Here is an 18,529-nt window from a genome sequence, read left to right as displayed (position 1 = left end):
ACGTCTGTCCCTAGTATTTAAATACTCTGACCCCTCCTCCAAATTGGCAACAATAAAGTTCCCCCAGCAACCCAATTAACCATTTTAATGCTTGGGTACTTCATCCAAAATTTGCCTAGTCACTACAGGGTGGCCTGTTTTTCCCAACCGCAACACGTGTTCTCTGCTATGGAGAACACGCTTTCTCTAAAGGGTTAGATGGAGGAGCTTGGCAGTTACTTTTTCTGTTGTTCTGCCTGATGTGCAGATATGTACCGTTTCAGAGCATATATTTTTCCAAAACAGAGAAGAAGCAGAACTCATTATTATATGATCTCAATTACTTTCCAGCTATGGAGCTTTCATCTTTTCCATAGCACTTTGGGGACAAAGCCAAATAGTACCAGGAAAACACAGCCTTGCCAAACTCCCAGCACGTTTCCAATCACAATTCAAAGTGTTGGTGCTGACCTTTAAAGCCCTAAATGACCTCAGCCCTGTATACCTGAAGGAGCGTCTCCACCCCCATCGTTCAGCCCGGACACTGAGATCCAGCACCGAGGGCCTTCTGGCGGTTCCCTCATTGCGAGAAGTGAGGTTACAGGGAACCAGACAGAGGGCCTTCTTGGTAGTGGTGCCCACCCTGTGGAACACCCTCCCTTCAGATGTGAAGTAAATAAGTAGCTATCCTATCTTTAAAAGACATCTGAAGGCAGCCCTGTTCAGGGAAGTTTTTAATATTTAACGCTGTATTGTTTTTAATACTTGATTGGGAGCCGCCCAGAGTGGCTGGGGAAACTCAGCCAGATGGGCGGGGTATAAATAATAAATTATATAATAAGAATGAGAATAATTTATTATTTATAATATTTCCTGCCCATCGCAACTCTTCTCTCCCATACGTCAAAGGTGGGTCGCTTGCAGGATTTGCTGGGCGGAACAAGCTCTTTCTTCCAAACCTTGACCCCTGAACTAGAGAAAGCAAACCCTGCTTAGCACATTCCTCACACAAGGACACTGGAAGTTGTGTTATAGCAAGTGAGACCATTTTCCATTGGACCATTGGTCCATCTAGTTCAATATTGCCTGCACTGACTGGCAGATGCTCTCCAGGGTTTCAAACAGGGCACTCTCCCAGCCCTAACTGGAGATGCTGGGGACTGAACCTGGCAGATTCTGCCTATAGTGCAGGTGCTCCACCACTAAGCTATAGCCCTTCTCTCACAGCCCTTATTGTCTGGATTTCCATCTGTTTTGAGCTTGTCCTTTCTGCCATGACAAGTGTCAAAAGTTCCCTAAAAGGAAGCACTGTGTGTGTGTGTGTGTGTGTGTGTGTGTGTGTGTGTGTACTGTACATTCTGTACTTAAGCCTAGAACGACAAAGCAAACCTTTCTTTTCAGTACATTTGAGGCACAAAATGGGAAAATCCATGCTTAGAAAACAAAGAGGAGGCTTTGAAGATGCGGAGTCCAGAATTACATACGTTTAAATGGACCTGCCCTTTTACAGTCAGATGGACAGGCTACAAATAATGAAATTATGGTTGTTGTTGTTGTTATTCTTCTTATTATTATTCCCTTAACCTCTTCAGACCAGTTTATCTGAAGGACCACCTTTGCTCCACAGTCATTCTACACTTTCAAGGAATCATAAACAGGCGGGGAGCTTGAGAGTGTAGGAGCTGCCCTGGTGAAAGAAAGATTACTTACAAGTAAAGAGCAGCTACTGCAGATCAAAATGGACAAGCGTGCATGTGCAAGAAAGATTATCCTTCAAGTTTTCAACGGACAAAACCCGGCTATGGCAGCCCTAAAGATTGCATATGCTTTTGCCTTACGAAATACTGTTTCAGGGGTTCATGATTGTTTCTTATTTCCCTGAAGAAACCAACTTTCTAAATTTCGTTAGACAGCTTTCTGCAAAAGGACAGCCCTGCCTCTTTGCATGTACTCAACTCTGGTCTCTGCAGTTTCAAAACCCGTTCTTTGTTTTCCAAGCATGGATTGGAGTTTTCTACCTCAGGGTACTGAAACACAAAGGTATAGTTGTGTCACTCCAAGGTTTCAACACCTTCCAACGGATGCATGTAGCAAAGCTCTTGCTTAAGGTACAGAATGCTCTCTCTTTCCACCCCATCTGTCCTGATACATCGGGAATGCTCAGCTCATCAGTAATACTGTTACAAAGGTGGCCAACCAACCCCAACCGGGGAGAACCTTGTTGGTGGCAGCGGATTACAGTGGTACCTCGGGTTACAGACGCTTCAGGTCACATACGCTTCAGGTTACAGACTCCGCTAACCCAGAAATAGTACCTTGGGTTAAGAACCTTGCTTCAGGATGAGAACAGAAATCGTATTGCGGCGGCACAGTGGCAGCAGGAGACCCCATTAGCTAAAGCGGTGCTTCAAGTTAAGAACAGTTTCAGTTTAAGAACAGACCTCCGGAATGAATTAAGTACTTAACCCGAGGTACCACTGTAGTGGTGTGTGGGTCAATAGTCTGTGAAACAACCAGGGGCTCCATACGAACGCCACACCCACCAACCCCCAACCTCTGCTAAGCGGTAGAAGATCCCAGGGGGTTCCAGTGCAGAGAGGAGAAAAGCCGTGGTGCAGCTGCAGCTGCAGCTGCAGCTGCACAACTAGACACCTTCATCTGCCACAGCTGCAACAAAACATGTCTCTCCTGCATCAGTCTCCACAACCACAGCAGGTGCTGCAACTGTCCATCAGCCTGACCTCACTCACAAAGGCACACTCCTCCATTGTCTTCCGAGACAGATAGATGCCAACTTCCGAGACAGATAGATGGGATCACTTTCTTTCATGGCCCCACAAACAAGCAGGTGGCATATTGATTAACCCCTTTGGAGCACAAAGGTGCCATTTTTCTCAGTCTAGAATCATAGCTCATGGACTTGCTGATCAGAAAGTGGGTGGTTCGCATCCCCACGATGGGGTGAGCTCCCGTTGCTCTGTCCCAGCTCCTGCCAACGTAGCAGTTCAAAAAGCACACCAGTTCAAGTAGATAAATAGATACTGCTGCAGCGGGACGGTAAACAGCATTTCCATGTGCTGTGGCTTCTGTCACGGTGTCCCGTAGTGCCAGAAGCAGTTTAGTCCTGCTGGCCACATGACCCGGAAATCTGTCTGTTGACAAACGCCGGCTCCCTCGGCCTAAAAGCGAGATGACAGCCACACCCCATAGTCACCTTTGACTGGACTTAACCATCCAGGCGTCCCTTTTCTTTATCTTTTTACCTTAATTTCAGACCACAAGATCCACGAGTGTGGTTACTCAATGCCCATTTGAAAACCCTCCCCTTGATTAGACTGCCCCACACCTTTCCCTCCATGCAGCAAGTGGTGATTGTATGTCAAGGCCCCGTGAATGCCCCCCGTTCCCTAAGGCTTCAATAACTAGACAGTACACAGAATATTGGTTTTATGGGATCAAATAACAACTTTATTGTTACAGGTGTAAAGGTTTGAGCACAGGCATTGGGATAAGCAGCTGTGTATGTCATTCAAGGTGGCGCTATGGGTTAAACCACAGAGCCTAGGACTTGCCGATCAGAAGATCGGTGGTTCGAATCCCCGCGACGAGATGAGCTCCCGTTGCTCGGTCCCTGCTCCTGCCAACCTAGCAGTTTGAAAGCACACCAGAGTACAAGTAGATAAATAGCTACCGCTCTGACGGGAAGGTAAACGGCGTTTCCGTGCGCTGCTCTGGTTCACCAGAAGCGGCTTAGTCATGCTGGCCACATGACCCGGAAGCTGTACGCCGGCTTCCTTGGCCAATAAAACGAGATGAGCTCCGCAACCCCAGAACCGGCCACGACTGGACCTAATGGTCAGGGGTCGCTTTAGCTTTACTATGGCATTCCAGCCCGTCTGCTGGCCGTGACACTAGGAGTAAAGCTAACCGGAAGGTATACTCTATGACCTACATAAAATCAGGGTGTCCCCTAAGGGATTCCCGTTGGAGGAGTGGTCTGGCCCTAGCCCCAGCTGGGCATCAGACAGGAGTCACTCCTTCCGGATCCTTTGAGCAGGATTCCATTACCCAAGGAGGGGCAGGCAGGCAGAGGCTACAACCTCCCCTCCAACCATGATCTAAGCTTACCTCAAAGAGGCCGAATGTCCAAGTCAGCCCAGAACGCCATTGGGCAGTTGGTCCAATGCCCAGGGGACTGCCCTGAAAGTCCTGCGACCGCTAGCCAATCTCGCGGCAGGCAGTCGATCCGGTCTCTGATTGGTTGCCAGTTCACAGGGGAGGTCCCAGGGCCCTCCTGCAAATTCGCCTGCCAAAGAAGGCGAACAACTTGTGAAATTGGTATTTGCCTAACCCCAACACCCTTGGGCAGGTGTGATTATACACACCCACACATCCATTTCCAAAATTCTTTCCCTCTGTTTTCCAATGGCCACACCATGAGGTAATGAAGAGCCATTATGTTCACAGAACGAAACCAGTTTCTCAATAAGTGCTTTCCAGGAACAAAAAAATAAATCTGCAACAGATCTAAGACACCGTGTGGGCTTCATGGGTACCGATAGGACTCAGTCTCCATTGATTTGGGATTCTTTTCAGCTTGTCACCCACTGTGAAGACTTAAAACAAATGTTTTCCCTCCCCTATTCAAATTCCCTTCATTCTGGAAGGAGATGGGCATTTTACAAGGAAAGGGGAGCACCTAGTGGAGTGAGTTTGAGTTGCAATGCTTAAATGCTGAAGCAAAGGCAAAGCATAATTATCATGATGGCTTTTTAATAATGCAGATGTCATGGCCTAGTTGGAAGCAGAGGCATGGTGGGAGGAACTAACTGGGGGACCCCCAAGGGAAGAAGGCTCAGAGCCCAGGGAATTGGTGATGGGGCAACGATGGTCAGAGTGGTCAGAGGGAGAAGAGGGAGCAGAGTGGGAAGTGACAGAAGCTGAAATGTCTGTGTGAGAGAATCAGAGGCAGAAGCTAAAGTAGGAGAGGAGGGAGACCAAGAAGCTGGTGAAGAGCCAGGGTATCTCTCTCTTCTCCCCAATTGTCTCCCAGAACCAGAAGAGGCATGAAAAGGGTGAAGGAGAGGTTGGCGATGTACAGGCACAGTCTCTGGTTGCTTGGAAAAAAAACCTGGAGAGCAGAGGACTTAGGCAGCTGTGGGGAGTTGAGGACCTTCAGTCTCAGCAACTGCTTCATGGAGGCGAGACCTACCAGAGATGAGTTGCTATGCACCTGGAATACTGTGTCGAATTCTGGGCAGCAGGGTTTGAACGCATCCTGCAAGAATACTGACAGCCTTGAGGTGCCTCTGGTTTCCTTGCCTGGTAAATTTGTCAACACCTCTTCCTTTGAGTCTCCAAGATCGTTCAAGGTTTCCTGCAAGCCCCTTCTAAGCTAAGAGAGAGCATGGTTAGGCTTTCAAAATCCTTCCTGCCATCTTCTGTTAACTGATTGCCCAGGCTTTCACAATTTCCCCGGAGGCTTATAAATGCAGACCTTTGGAAGGACTCTGAGTGTCCCCACCATTGTTGTCACTCTCCTCCACTGCAGCCGTGCTGGTTTCTCATACTGAAGGAGTCGACCTTCTGGGGCGTCATGAAGCTCTTCCATCTCATCTTCTCTGCCCTCTTGACCATAGCTCTGGCTTCTCCAGGTAAGGAATAAGTGGACCTGTGCAACAGCTAGAAAACTTAAATGCAAACTCTAAAGCAGAGATCATGGGGAACATGTGGACATCCAACTCCTGCTAGACTCCAGTGCTCATCATCCCTGACCATTAGGGACGGACAAATTGGTCAATTTCAGTTTCTCATTTTTCCCACCAATATTTAGTTCGATTTTCTGTATCAGCTTGCAAACTGATTTTTTTAACGTCCTCATGAAAATTCCACAGCGCTTTAATGCCATTTTCTCCTAATGCACATATTTTTGATTAAGCTAGTAGAAGATATGATGATGATGATGATGATGATGATGATGATGATGATAATTTATCATCTACCCCACCCATCTGGCTGGGTTTCCCCAACCACTCTGGGCAGTTTCCAACAAAGATTAAAAATACATTAAACCATCAGTCATTAAAAACTTCCCTAAACAGGGCTGCCTTCAAATAGTTTGACAAATAAATGTCAAATAGTTGTTAATTTATTTGACATCTGATGGGAGGGCATTCCACAGGGTGGGCGCCACCACCAAGAAGGCCCTCTGCCTGGTTCCCTGTAACTTTGCTTCTCACAGTGAGGGAACCTCCAGAAGGCCCTCGGCGCTGGACCTCAGTGTCTGGGCAGAACAAATGGGGTGGAGACGCTCCTTCAAGTATACTGGGCGGAGGCCCTTTAGGGCTTTAAAGGTCAGCACCAACACTTTGAATTGTGCTCGGAAACATACTGGGAGCCAATGTAGGTCTTTCAAGACCGGTGTTATGTGTTTTCAGCAGCCGTTCCCAGTCACCAGTCTAGCTGCCAGGTATTAAGGTTGTATCGTTCTGGCCTTGCAGTGTTTAAATGAATTTCTTCTTTGACTGATGGTTGGAGTCTGGTGCTGTGAAATGCCAAATGAGCCCCCTAGATGACTGAGAAGCTAAAAGCAGGCATGCTAAATCACTGGGGAAATATTGGGGTTCAATACACCAACACTCTGTGGGTTCTGCCTGGACAGCCCATAAAACCCAGACTCCAACTGTCAGTCATAGGAGATATTTATTTAGGTGTAGCAAGGCCATGGCAACACAACCTCAACTAGCAAGTTTCAGGTTGTCCAGGGTAGCCTTGAAAGGCTAATGCACCAAAATTTTCAGACCCTCCAAGTGTCCCTGTTTTCCAGAAACAGTTCTGGATTTACAGAAACCTTCATGGTTTCTGATTTGATCCCAAAATGTCCCGCTTTTCCTTAGGATGCCCTATTTCCATTGGAGAAGTGTTGAAGGGTAAGGAGTTATGCAACCCAGGAGCCAAGGAGAGATGTAATTATACAACCTTTAGAAGACATCTGAAGGCAGCCCTGTATAGGGAAGTTTTTCAATGTTTAATGTTTTATTCTGTTTTCATATATGTTGGAAGCCGCCCAGAGTGGCTAGGGCAAGCCAGTCAGATGGACGGGGTATGAATAATAAAATTATTATTACTTTCATTATAGAATAGGACGTCCCTATTTTCGTCGGAGAAATGTTGGAGGGTATGAACTTTCTTTCAATAAAAGCGAATGGGGAAATTTCTACACGTCACAGCCCTGTGACTATATGGCAGGACATTCAAGCCTTCAGTATCATCGGAAGACCTAGACAAGAATTTCAAAAAAGAATGGGGTAAATGCAGAGGATACTTTACCAAACAGTGCCCCAAAATATACACCTGGACTTTGATTAATTTCTACAGGAAACTTGGATTTTTTTAAAGTGATAATTGGGAAAAATTGTAATAATCACATCTAAAAGAAACAGTATACAAGAAGTAAATAAGGAGGCCATATACAGGCTAAAGGAAGTCTTTTATTTTTATGTTATGTTTTCTTTGTGTAAGGGGATAGGAGTTTAATTTTGATAATTTATTGTCAATGGTGGTGGGTTGGTTGGTTTGTATGAGTTGTTATAGACTATGCCGTAAATAAATAAAGAAAAGATGAAGAAAAAAGGAAGTCTGTGAGTTCTTATGTTATGAGAGACGGCAAAAAACTTTTCTATCGCTTGGTGAATTTCTACCTCTTTCCATTTCTGTAGGTTTCGCCAATGTGCCTGATGAAAACCTTAGATGCATACTTAATGGAGGCCACTGCGATTATAGCTATTGCCGCCATGGAATGAGACAAATCGGAATATGCAAGAATGGCAGCAGATGCTGTAAATGGTAAGAAAGAAAATTCTGCCAGGGTGGTGTCCTTAGAGCTTGGCATTTAAGCTCAGCCAGGACAGATTCCATGCGAGGCTTTTAGAATCATAGAATCATAGAGTTGGAAGAGACCACAAGGGCCATCGAGTCCAACCCCCTGCCAAGCAGGAAACACCATCAGAGCACTCCTGACATATGGTTGTCAAGCCTCTGCTTAAAGACCTCCAAAGAAGGAGACTCCACCACACTCCTTGGCAGCAAATTCCACTGTCGAACAGCTCTTACTGTCAGGAAGTTCTTCCTAATGTTTAGGTGGAATCTTCTTTCTTGTAGTTTGGATCCATTGCTCTGTGTCCGCTTCTCTGGAGCAGCAGAAAACAACCTTTCTCCCTCCTCTATGTGACATCCTTTTATATATTTGAACATGGCTATCATATCACCCCTTAACCTCCTCTTCTCCAGGCTAAACATGCCCAGCTCCCTTAGCCGTTCCTCATAAGGCATCGTTTCCAGGCCTTTGACCATTTTGGTTGCCCTCCTCTGGACACGTTCCAGTTTCAGTGTCCTTCTTGAACTGTGGTGCCCAGAACTGGACACAGTACTCCAGGTGAGGTCTGACCAGAGCAGAATACAGTGGCACTATTACTTCCCTTGATCTAGATGCTATACTCCTATTGATGCAGCCCAGAATTGCATTGGCTTTTTTAGCTGCCGCATCACACTGTTGGCTCATGTCAAGTTTGTGGTCAACCAAGACTCCTAGATCCTTTTCACATGTACTGCTCTCAAGCCAGGTGTCACCCATCTTGTATTTGTGCCTCTCATTTTTTTTGCCCAAGTGCAATACTTTACATTTCTCCCTGTTAAAATTCATCTTGTTTGTTTTGGCCCAGTTCTCTAATCTGTCAAGGTCGTTTTGAAGTGTGATCCTGTCCTCTGGGGTGTTAGCCACCCCTCCCAGTTTGGTGTCATCTGCAAATTTGATCAGGATGCCCTGATCAAAGAGAGGTTTAGGTGCCCACTGCAGTTGTCCTGGTTCCATAATAGGAAGAGTTTGAAAGCAAAATGGTAGCATAGTACCAGCTCCTCATCCAGGCAAATTCTTTTCTTTCTTTTTTTAAGAAGATATTTTATTGCATTTCCACACATAATTAACATAATTTAAAATAACAATAGCAGCTGGTCTGTCATTCCTTGGGACGAAAGTATAACAGCAGTTTAGCATTAGAGCAAGCATGGCCAAAGTCCGACCCAGGGGCCTAATTTGTCCCGCTGGTTGGTTTAATCTGTTGCAAGAATATAGGGGATACCTGTGGCCCACTCAAATTGTGTCCAAGAATTGACAGACGCAGCAGTGGAGAAAAAGAAGGCTATGTTTATTGCTGAGCAATAACGACCCAGTGGAATCGTTTCCAGAGCCTGAGCACCAAAACCCTTGTGCAGTGGGGTTTTATACCTGAGTACAAACAGCCTAAACATGACATAATCGTATATTGCAGCAAAAAATCAAACCAATGAGCGCACACGTGAACTTGCCTTTATCCTAATTTACAGCAATAAAGAGGAAAAGAACCCTATTTAACCGTTGACACTTGAATAACCCTTCCTCACCTTCTGCTACCGACTTAGAACATTGTGGCTGCCTTTTTTCCCCTGTTCCCTAACTCAGCCGCTGAGGAGCTGTCTGGGGGAGGAAAATGCCAACACATCAGATTTATTATTTCCTTCAAGTACAATATCAAGGCAGTGAGGGAGAAATAGATCAGAGGGCAACTTTGGATTTTTTTAAAGATCTAAGCATTTAGCTCTGCTGAAGCCTTAGCGATTCAAAAATCATTTGGATACATGGATATATAAAAATCATCATTAGGATATATCGTTATATATGGATATATGATTATATAGAAATCACAAGGGTAAAATTCTTCCAGGTGGTCTTGCCACAAATCCAGCTCCTGTGGCAGTTTGTTTCCTGGAAATCCCCCCAAAAGTTCAACAACTTCAATCCTAAAAAGGTCAATCACTTCGGTCGGCCCTAAGGCAAGTTCACTTCATCAAATCAGGCCCTCTTTGAAAAAAATTTGGACACCCCTGCATTACAGCCATTACTTAGAACAAGTTGATCGTGCATATTAAAGGCTCTATTCCAATAAATCTCTCTAGATGTTTCCGTGGGTCTGAGGAGGTTGTCCCGACAGATCGTCTCATCTCAATAGGGTGCCAGAAGGTGGTTGGGGAAATGATGGAAAAGCTAAGCTGACATTTTTGTCCTTCATAGTGCGCATAATAAAAATGCTCTCTCAGACTCATTGGGACTCTGTCTGGTAATGCATTGCTGAATGAAGTCTGAGCAATTGGGGACTTTGTGTGAGCCTCCTCCATATTGCACCTGCAAGAGACATTTCTCCCACAATGCCATGGGTGCTGCCTTTTACATGGTCAATCATAGAACTGCAGAGTTTGAAGGGACTCATCTAGTCTGACCCTCTGCAATGCAGGATTATACAGCTGTCCTATATCGAGCCTGTGACCTTGGTCTTGTCAGCAGCATGCTGTAACCAACTGAGCTCAGCTTTCAGTGATGGAGCAATTCCCCCTTTGGCTTTCTTAATCTGACTTCATTCTTTTTCTGGGAAGATGTTCAAACGGTCATATTGTTGTCGCTGTTCTTGTTATCCTATCTAAACACAGGTTTTTGGGCTGAATGCCCAGCTGAGGGTTTGGAAACTGAGAAGTTGCATCGCCATAACTCGCCATTGACACCAGATGCTCCTTCTTCGACATCAGTCTTCGTGGGCCTTCATCAAGCTCTGACATTCCTCCTCTGCAGCATTTTGCAGATCCAAAAGGAGATTGCTTCTCACTTTCAATAAAATAAGGTTGCATAGAAATCACATCTGGTTTGGTTTGCTTCTTCTTTCCTTTAAATGGTTTTGCATCCTGCCTTTCTCCCAACATGGGGTTGTGGAGGATGGAAAACCAAGGTAGGGGGAATGGAATGGAGTTCCTGGAATCCTGAACAGAAGCCTGTTAACAAAGTCATTTAAATAACAGAGGTGGAGTCAAGAGCCCTGATAACACTTTACTAAAGAAACTGAACAGAAGCGTTACTTAATTTGAGGAGAAAGGGACAGAAAGGTTTCATCTTTATTATTTCAGGCCTTGTACATAGCAGGGAGACATACAGCCAATTATAATGAGGAAAAACTCCCCCAATCTTTGGGGAAGATCATGTCACTCTGCCTGACTGCTAAGCAACACCTCCTTTCTTCCTTTTGGCTAGTTGACTTTAACACTAGCAGAATTAACTCTTAACTTACAAACTGAATGATCCCTGATGGTGCACTTCCAACACAGCCCTCCACACTGCAACATATTTTTTGTGATTTATGTTACTATGGTTGGTTGGCTGGCTGGCTGGTTTATTAAATGTGCTAGTTACATTATCTTGCCCAGAGCAACCCAAAGCAACTTACAAACAAAGAGCCCACATTGAAACCAAGAGGAAAAAGAAATACATTAAAAACATCCCACCCACTTCTAAAAGGACACAGGTAGTTAAAGGCCAAAGGCCTGGTTATAGGGGAACGTTTCCACCTGTCGCCTAGAGATAGGTCATGATGGTGCCAAGCGAGCCTCCTTGGGGAGAGTATTCCACAAAGAGGCAGCCACCGCAAAAAAGGCCCATTCTCATGTTGCCAACTTCCAGACCTCTTGTGGAAGAGGCACACAAAGAAGAGCCTCAGATAATGATCTCAGGGTTCAGGTGGGTTCATATGGAGAGAGGTGATCCTTGAGGTATTGCAGTGCTGAGCCATCCAAGGCTTTATAGGTCAAAACCAGCACTTTGAATTGGGTCCAAAATCTAACTGGCAGCCAGTGCAGTCCAGCCATGATTGGTGTAATTCTTCTTTCTTCCTTGGCGATCACTCGCAGTCAAGTAAGATCGTCTTCCATAAACATGGTAATAACAATGAATCTGTATGTGACTGTGGAGGCCAATTCTGGATCAACATGTCCTTCCACAGTGGGGACATTGGTTTCCGGGTGGGAGTTGATCATGGTGTGGATTTGCCAAGCGTGCCTTCCTCTTAGCTCATTTCTCCCTTGCGTCCTGAGTTTGAGCGTCTTCAAAGCCCACAACACCTTTGGTAAAGGCTGTTCCCCAATTGGAGCGCTCTCAGGCAGTGTTTCCCATTTATTGGTGTTTATACTACATTTTTAAAAATTTGCCTTGAGAGAGTCTTTGAACCTCTTTTGTTGACCACCACGATTACCCTTTCCATTTTTAAGTTCGGAAGAGAGTAGTTGCTTTGGAAGACGATAATCAGGCATCTGAACAGCATGACCAGTCCAATGAAGCTGATTGGTATAATATATCCCACCTGTCTAAATTGTACTGCACTTCTGCCCTCATATTTATGGGACCACCTCTCCTGATATGCCCCGCAGAGGACCTTAAGGTCCATGAATAACCATAGTTTAGAGGTCCCAGGCCCTAAGGAAGTCAGACTATCCTCCACCAGGGCCAGGGCCTTCTCAGTGATGGCTCCAACCTGGTGGAATGCTCTGTCCCATGAGACTAGGGCCCTTCAGGATTTAACCTCCTTCCACCAGGCCTGTAAGACAGAGCTATTCCGCCTGGCCTTTAATTTGAATCCAGCCTGATCTTTTATTTCCCTTCTCTTCCCTCCCCTTCCCCTTTTATGATCACCCTCTCTGAGACCCCACAGCTAATTTTCCCCTATCCTCCTCATTAGCCCAAGTAGGACTAATTCAGCCAACTAGCCCTGGTGACTATCTAATGCTTATTGGATGGATTTCCCCCAAATTGATTTTTGAACTTTGAATTTTATTGTTATTCATTCCTTTATACTACAGGTATATTTTATGCTGTTTCTATGTTGTATTACAATTAAGTGTTTTAAATTTGTTGTTAGCCACCCTGAGTCTGGTTTTCTGAACCAGGAAGGGTGGGGTATAAATAAAAAAATATTTATTACAAGATTTGATGTAGTAGCACTGAGCTCAGGGATCTGCGAAGCCAGGTTTGTAGGAAGGGAGAGAGATGCAACAATAAAAATGCCATATCTGTGAAATGAAGCTGTGAAACAGCAGGAAATTCATTTATCTCTTAACTTGCTGCAGCTTTCCCCTAAAATTTCAATGGCCAGAGAACCCCAGGAGAAGAGTGTTGTTAGATCTGGCGCTGTGGGTTAAACCACAGAGCCTAGGACTTCTCGATCAGAAGGTCGGCGGTTCGAATCCCCGTGACGGGGTGAGCTCCCGTTGCTCGGTCCCTGCTCCTGCCAACCTAGCAGTTTGAAAGCACGTCAAAGTGCAAGTAGATAAATAGGTACCGCTCTGGCGGAAAGGTAAATGGTGTTTCCGTGCGCTGCTCTGGTTCTCCAGAAGTTGCTTTGTCATGCTGGCCACATAATCCAGAAGCTGTACGCCGCCTCCCTCGGCCAATAAAGCAAGATGAGCGCCACAACTCCAGAGTCGGTCACGACTGGACCTAATGGTCAGGGGTCCCTTTACCTTTACCTAAGACCTTGAAAGGAAGACCCTGCCAGTCGTAACTTCATCTCTCAGTGCAGCATGTCTACATACCAACCCAGATCTAAATGGCAATGCATCCAGGTTAATTTCACAAGCATAAACCAGCCAGTTCACTGACCAAGTCCCACATGAGGAATGTGCTTCCCTTGAAAAGCAGGACATTGCCATCTGGCGGACATTAGGATAACTGCAAAAAGCACAGCACGTTTAGGAAGAATTTGGCAGGATTTTATTTACAGCATTTTATTGCTTTTTCACATGTAATGAACAGAATTTAAAGTACAATAAACAAAAATAACAGCCAGGCTGTCCCTTCTTCGAAATAAGCATGTTGTTGTTGTTCAGTCATTTAGTCGTGTCCGACTCTTCGTGACCCCATGGACCAGAGCACGCCAGGCACTCCTGTCTTCCACTGCTTCCTGCAGTTTGGTCATGTTCATAGCTTTGAGAACACTGTCCAACCATCTCATCCTGTGTCGTCCCCTTCTCCTTGTGCCCTCCATCTTTCCCAACATCAGGGTCTTTTCCAGGGAGTCTTCTCTTCTCATGAGGTGGCCAAAGTATTGGAGCCTCAGCTTCATGATCTGTCCTTCCTGTGAGCATTCAGGGCTGATTTCCTTCAGAATGGATAGGTTTGATCTTCTTGCAGTCCATAGAACTCTCCAGAGTCTCCTCCAGCACCATAATTCAAAAGCATCAATTCTTCGGCAATCAGCCTTCTTTGTGGTCCAGCTCTCACTTCCATACATCACTACTGGGAAAACCATAGCTTTAACTATATGGACCTTTCTCCGCAACGTGATGTCTCTGCACAGGTAAGGTCACGCCCGCCTCTGGTCACATGTAAAGAAAGTTTGTCCCAGCACAGGAGGAAACAGGAAGTTTATCTAGTGGCTGGACAAACATCCCTCTTCATGTCTAAATATGTCCACTCTAGGAATGTTGTATTTGACTGCTCTGTGTTCCACACCCCACATATGTCAGGTGTTGTAGAAGGATAAAAGACTCATCTTGACTCTGGCCACCCTGACCTGGCAGGTTATTTTCTCAGCCAGAGTAACAGACCACCATGAGCCTATTGGCAAGCCTGTTGCAGAACACTAATATTTAGCAATTCCCAGTGTTTATTTCGTTAAAAATGTTTAGATGTACTCTCATTTCCCTACTCCAGAGCCAGTGTGGTGTAGTCGTTAAGAGCGGTGGACTCATAATCTGGGGAACCGGGTTAGCGTCTCCGCTCCTCCACATGCAGCTGCTGGGTGACCTTGGGCCAGTCACACTTCTTTGAAGTCTCTCAGCCCCACTCACCTCACAGAGTGTTTGTTGTGGGGGACGAAGGGAAAGGAGAATGTTACCTGCTTTGAGACTCCTTAAAGGGAGTGAAAGGCGGGATATCAAATCCAAACTCTTCTTCTTCTTCTTCTTCTTCTACTCATATTGAACTTCTGCCCCTCAATGAGGCCAAACTTAGATTCGCAAAATGTTTAAGGGTATGCATACCCCTGCACCCCCCCCCCAGAAAAAGCACTGGCAATTTCTAAAGGAGCAGCTACCAGCAAAAGTGACATCTCCCTGAATTGATGTGGAAAGCCAAACTTTAGACTGGCAAAGTGGGGGAGAGATATTGTTTTGTTGTTTTGGTTTAACTGTTTACTGTGTTTTATCTTGTATTTTAATCTGTGAACTGCCCTGAGATCTTTTGATGGGCAGTATAATAATAATAATAATAATTTTAAAAAACAACAACAACAACAACAACAATAATAACCAAGAATTGACAGATTCAGCCATTCCTAGAAGGGAGTAGTTGGTGCCAAGTGACTGGAACTGGAAGCTTAAGACCAACAGTCCGTGCAAGAGACGTGCTTCATTTTATTTTATTTTTGTTACTCTCCTGGAGCTTGCCAACCGCTCTCCCTCAGGCATGTTGCCACGGACCTTTGCGGTTTTCCTCTTGCCTCTTCTGAGCTCAGAGGGGGAACAACCTGCATTTGAAATCCTCCATTTCCCTATGTAACAAATGCAATAATACGTTGAGCTGACCACACTGCCATAGTTTCAGTTTGCATCCCACATGCTTTCAAAAGACGAGCGTGTCACAATCCCCAAGGACTGGCTATCCCTTGCACCTCTGGACTGAGTACAGAAAAGGTGTCATTTTAGAAAAAGGATTCAGCGTAACACTACCAACAGGAGCAGCACCGCTGTTGCTGTTTTTGTCGTGCTCTGTTTCAACCCTGCTGGGGGTGTTTCCCACAACCAACCTACTTTAAGATCATGAAGCTCCTTCGTTTCCTTCTTGCTGCCCTCTTGATTATGGTGCTGCCTTCTCCAGGTAAGGGATAAACTGAGCTGGTCAATAAACCTCAAGGTAAAGGGATCCCTGACCATTAGGTCCAGTCGTGACCAACTCTGGCGCTGCTGCGCTCATCTCGCTTTATTGGCCGAGGGAGCCGGCGTACAGCATGATTAAGTCGCTTCTGGCGAACCGGAGCTGCGCACGGAAATGCCGTTTACCTTCCCGCCGGAGCGGTACCTATTTATCTCTCAGGTTTATTGAGGGAAGCGGGGTCAGCAGCTGTGTGTGTGTTTGTGTTGGCCTGGATTGTTTGGAGAAAACTAGGAATGTTACAGTGCTATGTTGTTGTGTTTAGTCGTTTAGTCGTGTCCGACTCTTCGTGACCCCACAGACCACAGCATGCCAGGCACTCCTGTCTTCCACTGCCTCCCGCAGTTTGGTCAAACTCATGTTTGTAGCTTCAAGAACACTGTCCAACCATCTCATCCTCTGTCATCCCCTTCTCCTTGTGCCCTCCATCTTTACCAACATCAGGGTCCTTTCCAGGGAGTGTTCTCTTCTCCTGAGGTGGCCAAAGTATTGGAGCCTCAGCTTCAGGATCTGTCCTTCCAGTGAGCACTCAGGGCTGATTTCCTTCAGAATGGACAGGTTTGATCTTCTTGCAGTCCATGGGACTCTCAAGAGTCTCCTCCAGCACCAGAATTCAAAAGCATCAATTCTTCGGCGATCAGCCTTCTTTATGGTCCAGCTCTCACTTCCATACATCACTACTGGGAAAACCATAGCTTTAACTATATGGGCCTTTGTTGGCAAGGTAGTGTCTCTACTTTTTAAGATGCTGTCTAGGTTTGTCATTGCTTTTCTCCCAAGAAGCAGGCGTCTTTTAATTTCGTGACTGCTGTCATCAAGCTCACATACATAATGGGCCAAGCACAGTCACGTACTTACTGCAACTTGGGGGGCAAGCTTGCTGTGAATGGAATAACCTGTGACTCTCTTTCCTTTCAAACAGGATCCGCCACCGCTCCAAGCTCTGATCTTGAATGTCAGCAGCACAAAGGCCTGTGTTTTCCTGGCCGCTGTAGCCGCCCGTGGAGATCCATAGGGACGTGCAATGTGGTATTGCACCATTGTTGCAAGAGGTGAGAGGGAAATTGGGGAGGATGTAAGCAGAGAAGCCTGCATACGTCTTTCCTTCATATGTTCAATGCCATTTCCAAAAGATTCATAGATTGAAAAGGGTCATCGAGCCCAACCTTCTGCAAGTCTCTCAGTGGTCAATACCTTAACATATACAACATGTTAATGTGTGTATATGCCCAGATAAATAGGGTGTTGTTTTTTCTCCTTCCAGTGCAGATTTTATTTATTTTATCTCTTTCTTTCTTAAATTTATATACCGCCCTTTCATCCAAAGACCTCAGGGTGGTTCACAGACAAGGTAAGTAAAGGTAAAGGGACCCCTGACCATTAGGTCCAGTCGTGGCTGACTCTGGGGTTGCGGTGCTCATCTCACTTTACTGGCCGAGGGAGCCGGCATACAGCTTCCGGGTCATGTGGCCAGCATGACTAAGCCGCTTCTGGCGAACCAGAGCAGCGCACGGAAACACCGTTTACCTTCCCACCGGAGCGGTACCTATTTATCTACTTGCACTTTGACGTGCTTTCAAACTGCTAGGTTGGCAGGAGCAGGGACCGAGCAACGGGAGCTCACCCCGTCACGGGGATTCGAACCGCTGAGCTTCTGATCGGCAAGTCCTAGGCTCTGTGGTTTAACCCACAGCGCCACCCACACAGACAAGGTAAAGCACAGTAAATAATTAAACAAAAACAACAAGACAATAGCACACACACCCCTTCCCACAGATACAGTAGACCCTCGGGTTACGTTACTCTCGAGTAATGTATACTTCGGGTTGCAAAAGCGGCAAACCCAAAAGAAATGTGTGCGAATTTTAGCATCCACGCTAAGTGTTGAAGCCAGAGTGCCTTCAGTAACATTCCAACGTTATTCTTTTGTTTACCAGAATTAGGCATTTGCATTCTCAGGAAAGAACGCAGAAATAAATAATTACCCGGAAGACGTATCATCACGTGATCCTCTGGAACCATTGGATTCTGGGACAGCACCAATATCAAAGTAAGCATCATCCTGTCTCACAAACAGAAGAGACACCTTGCTTCGAAGATACAAAAAGAAACAGCTTTTTCACTTCCAGTAAGACCAGGTTTCATCGATACGTTATAGGAATAACTTTGTGTCTCTTTGTATGGAAATATCTGCTGTCTGAATTATTAGAAATCTTATCATGTTATCTCCCAGCCCATTTAATTATCATTTATTCCAACAAAGGTATCTTTTCAATCCGCAACTCTTTTTGTCTGTTTTATTTTAATAGGATGAGTTGTGTAGTCGAGTTTCTTCCTATATTTCTAATTAAACACTTATGTAATTCTACTACAGTGGTACCTCGGTTTACGAAGTTAATCCATTCCAGAGGTCTATTCTTAAACCGAAACTGCTCTTAAACTGAGGCGCACTTTCCCTTATGAGACCTCGAACTGCTGGTGCCCTTCCACTGTTCGGATTCCGTTCTTAGAAAGTGGTAAAGTTCTCAAACCGGGACACTATTTCCGGTTTTGCAGAGAGTGTAAACCGAATCATTCTTAAACAAGACTGTTCTTAAACCAAGGTACCACTGTATTCGTTTTCCAAGGGGGGGAGTGAATCCTGGTCTTTTCCAGAATCCTGTGGCTTTGCTGCCACCTTGAGGCCAAAATATAAGCTGCCAATCGATCTGACATCCTTTACAACAGCAGTTTTTAAAATACAATTTCCTTGCACTTTCTTAGTGCATGCTA

The 18,529-nt window shown here is 45.5% G+C and overlaps 2 long non-coding RNA genes across 2 annotated transcripts; both read left to right on the top strand.

Moving 5' to 3' along the window:
* Positions 1–5,294: 5,294 nt before the first annotated feature.
* LOC310842178 lies at positions 5,295–10,702 on the top strand. The gene is made up of 3 exons (XR_014562968.1): positions 5,295–5,633; positions 7,698–7,824; positions 10,498–10,702. It is a non-coding gene; the product is annotated as an uncharacterized lncRNA (long non-coding RNA).
* A 4,915-nt stretch (positions 10,703–15,617) lies between these two features.
* On the top strand, positions 15,618–17,968 carry LOC310842229. The gene is made up of 3 exons (XR_014563018.1): positions 15,618–15,703; positions 16,680–16,809; positions 17,695–17,968. It is a non-coding gene; the product is annotated as an uncharacterized lncRNA (long non-coding RNA).
* Positions 17,969–18,529: the final 561 nt, after the last annotated feature.

Source organism: Podarcis gaigeae (assembly GCF_964106915.1).
Source record: "Podarcis gaigeae genome assembly, chromosome: 3".
Taxonomy (NCBI): domain Eukaryota; kingdom Metazoa; phylum Chordata; class Lepidosauria; order Squamata; family Lacertidae; genus Podarcis; species Podarcis gaigeae.
Note: the sequence above shows the minus strand (reverse complement) of the source record. Positions and strands in the feature narration are given on the sequence as shown.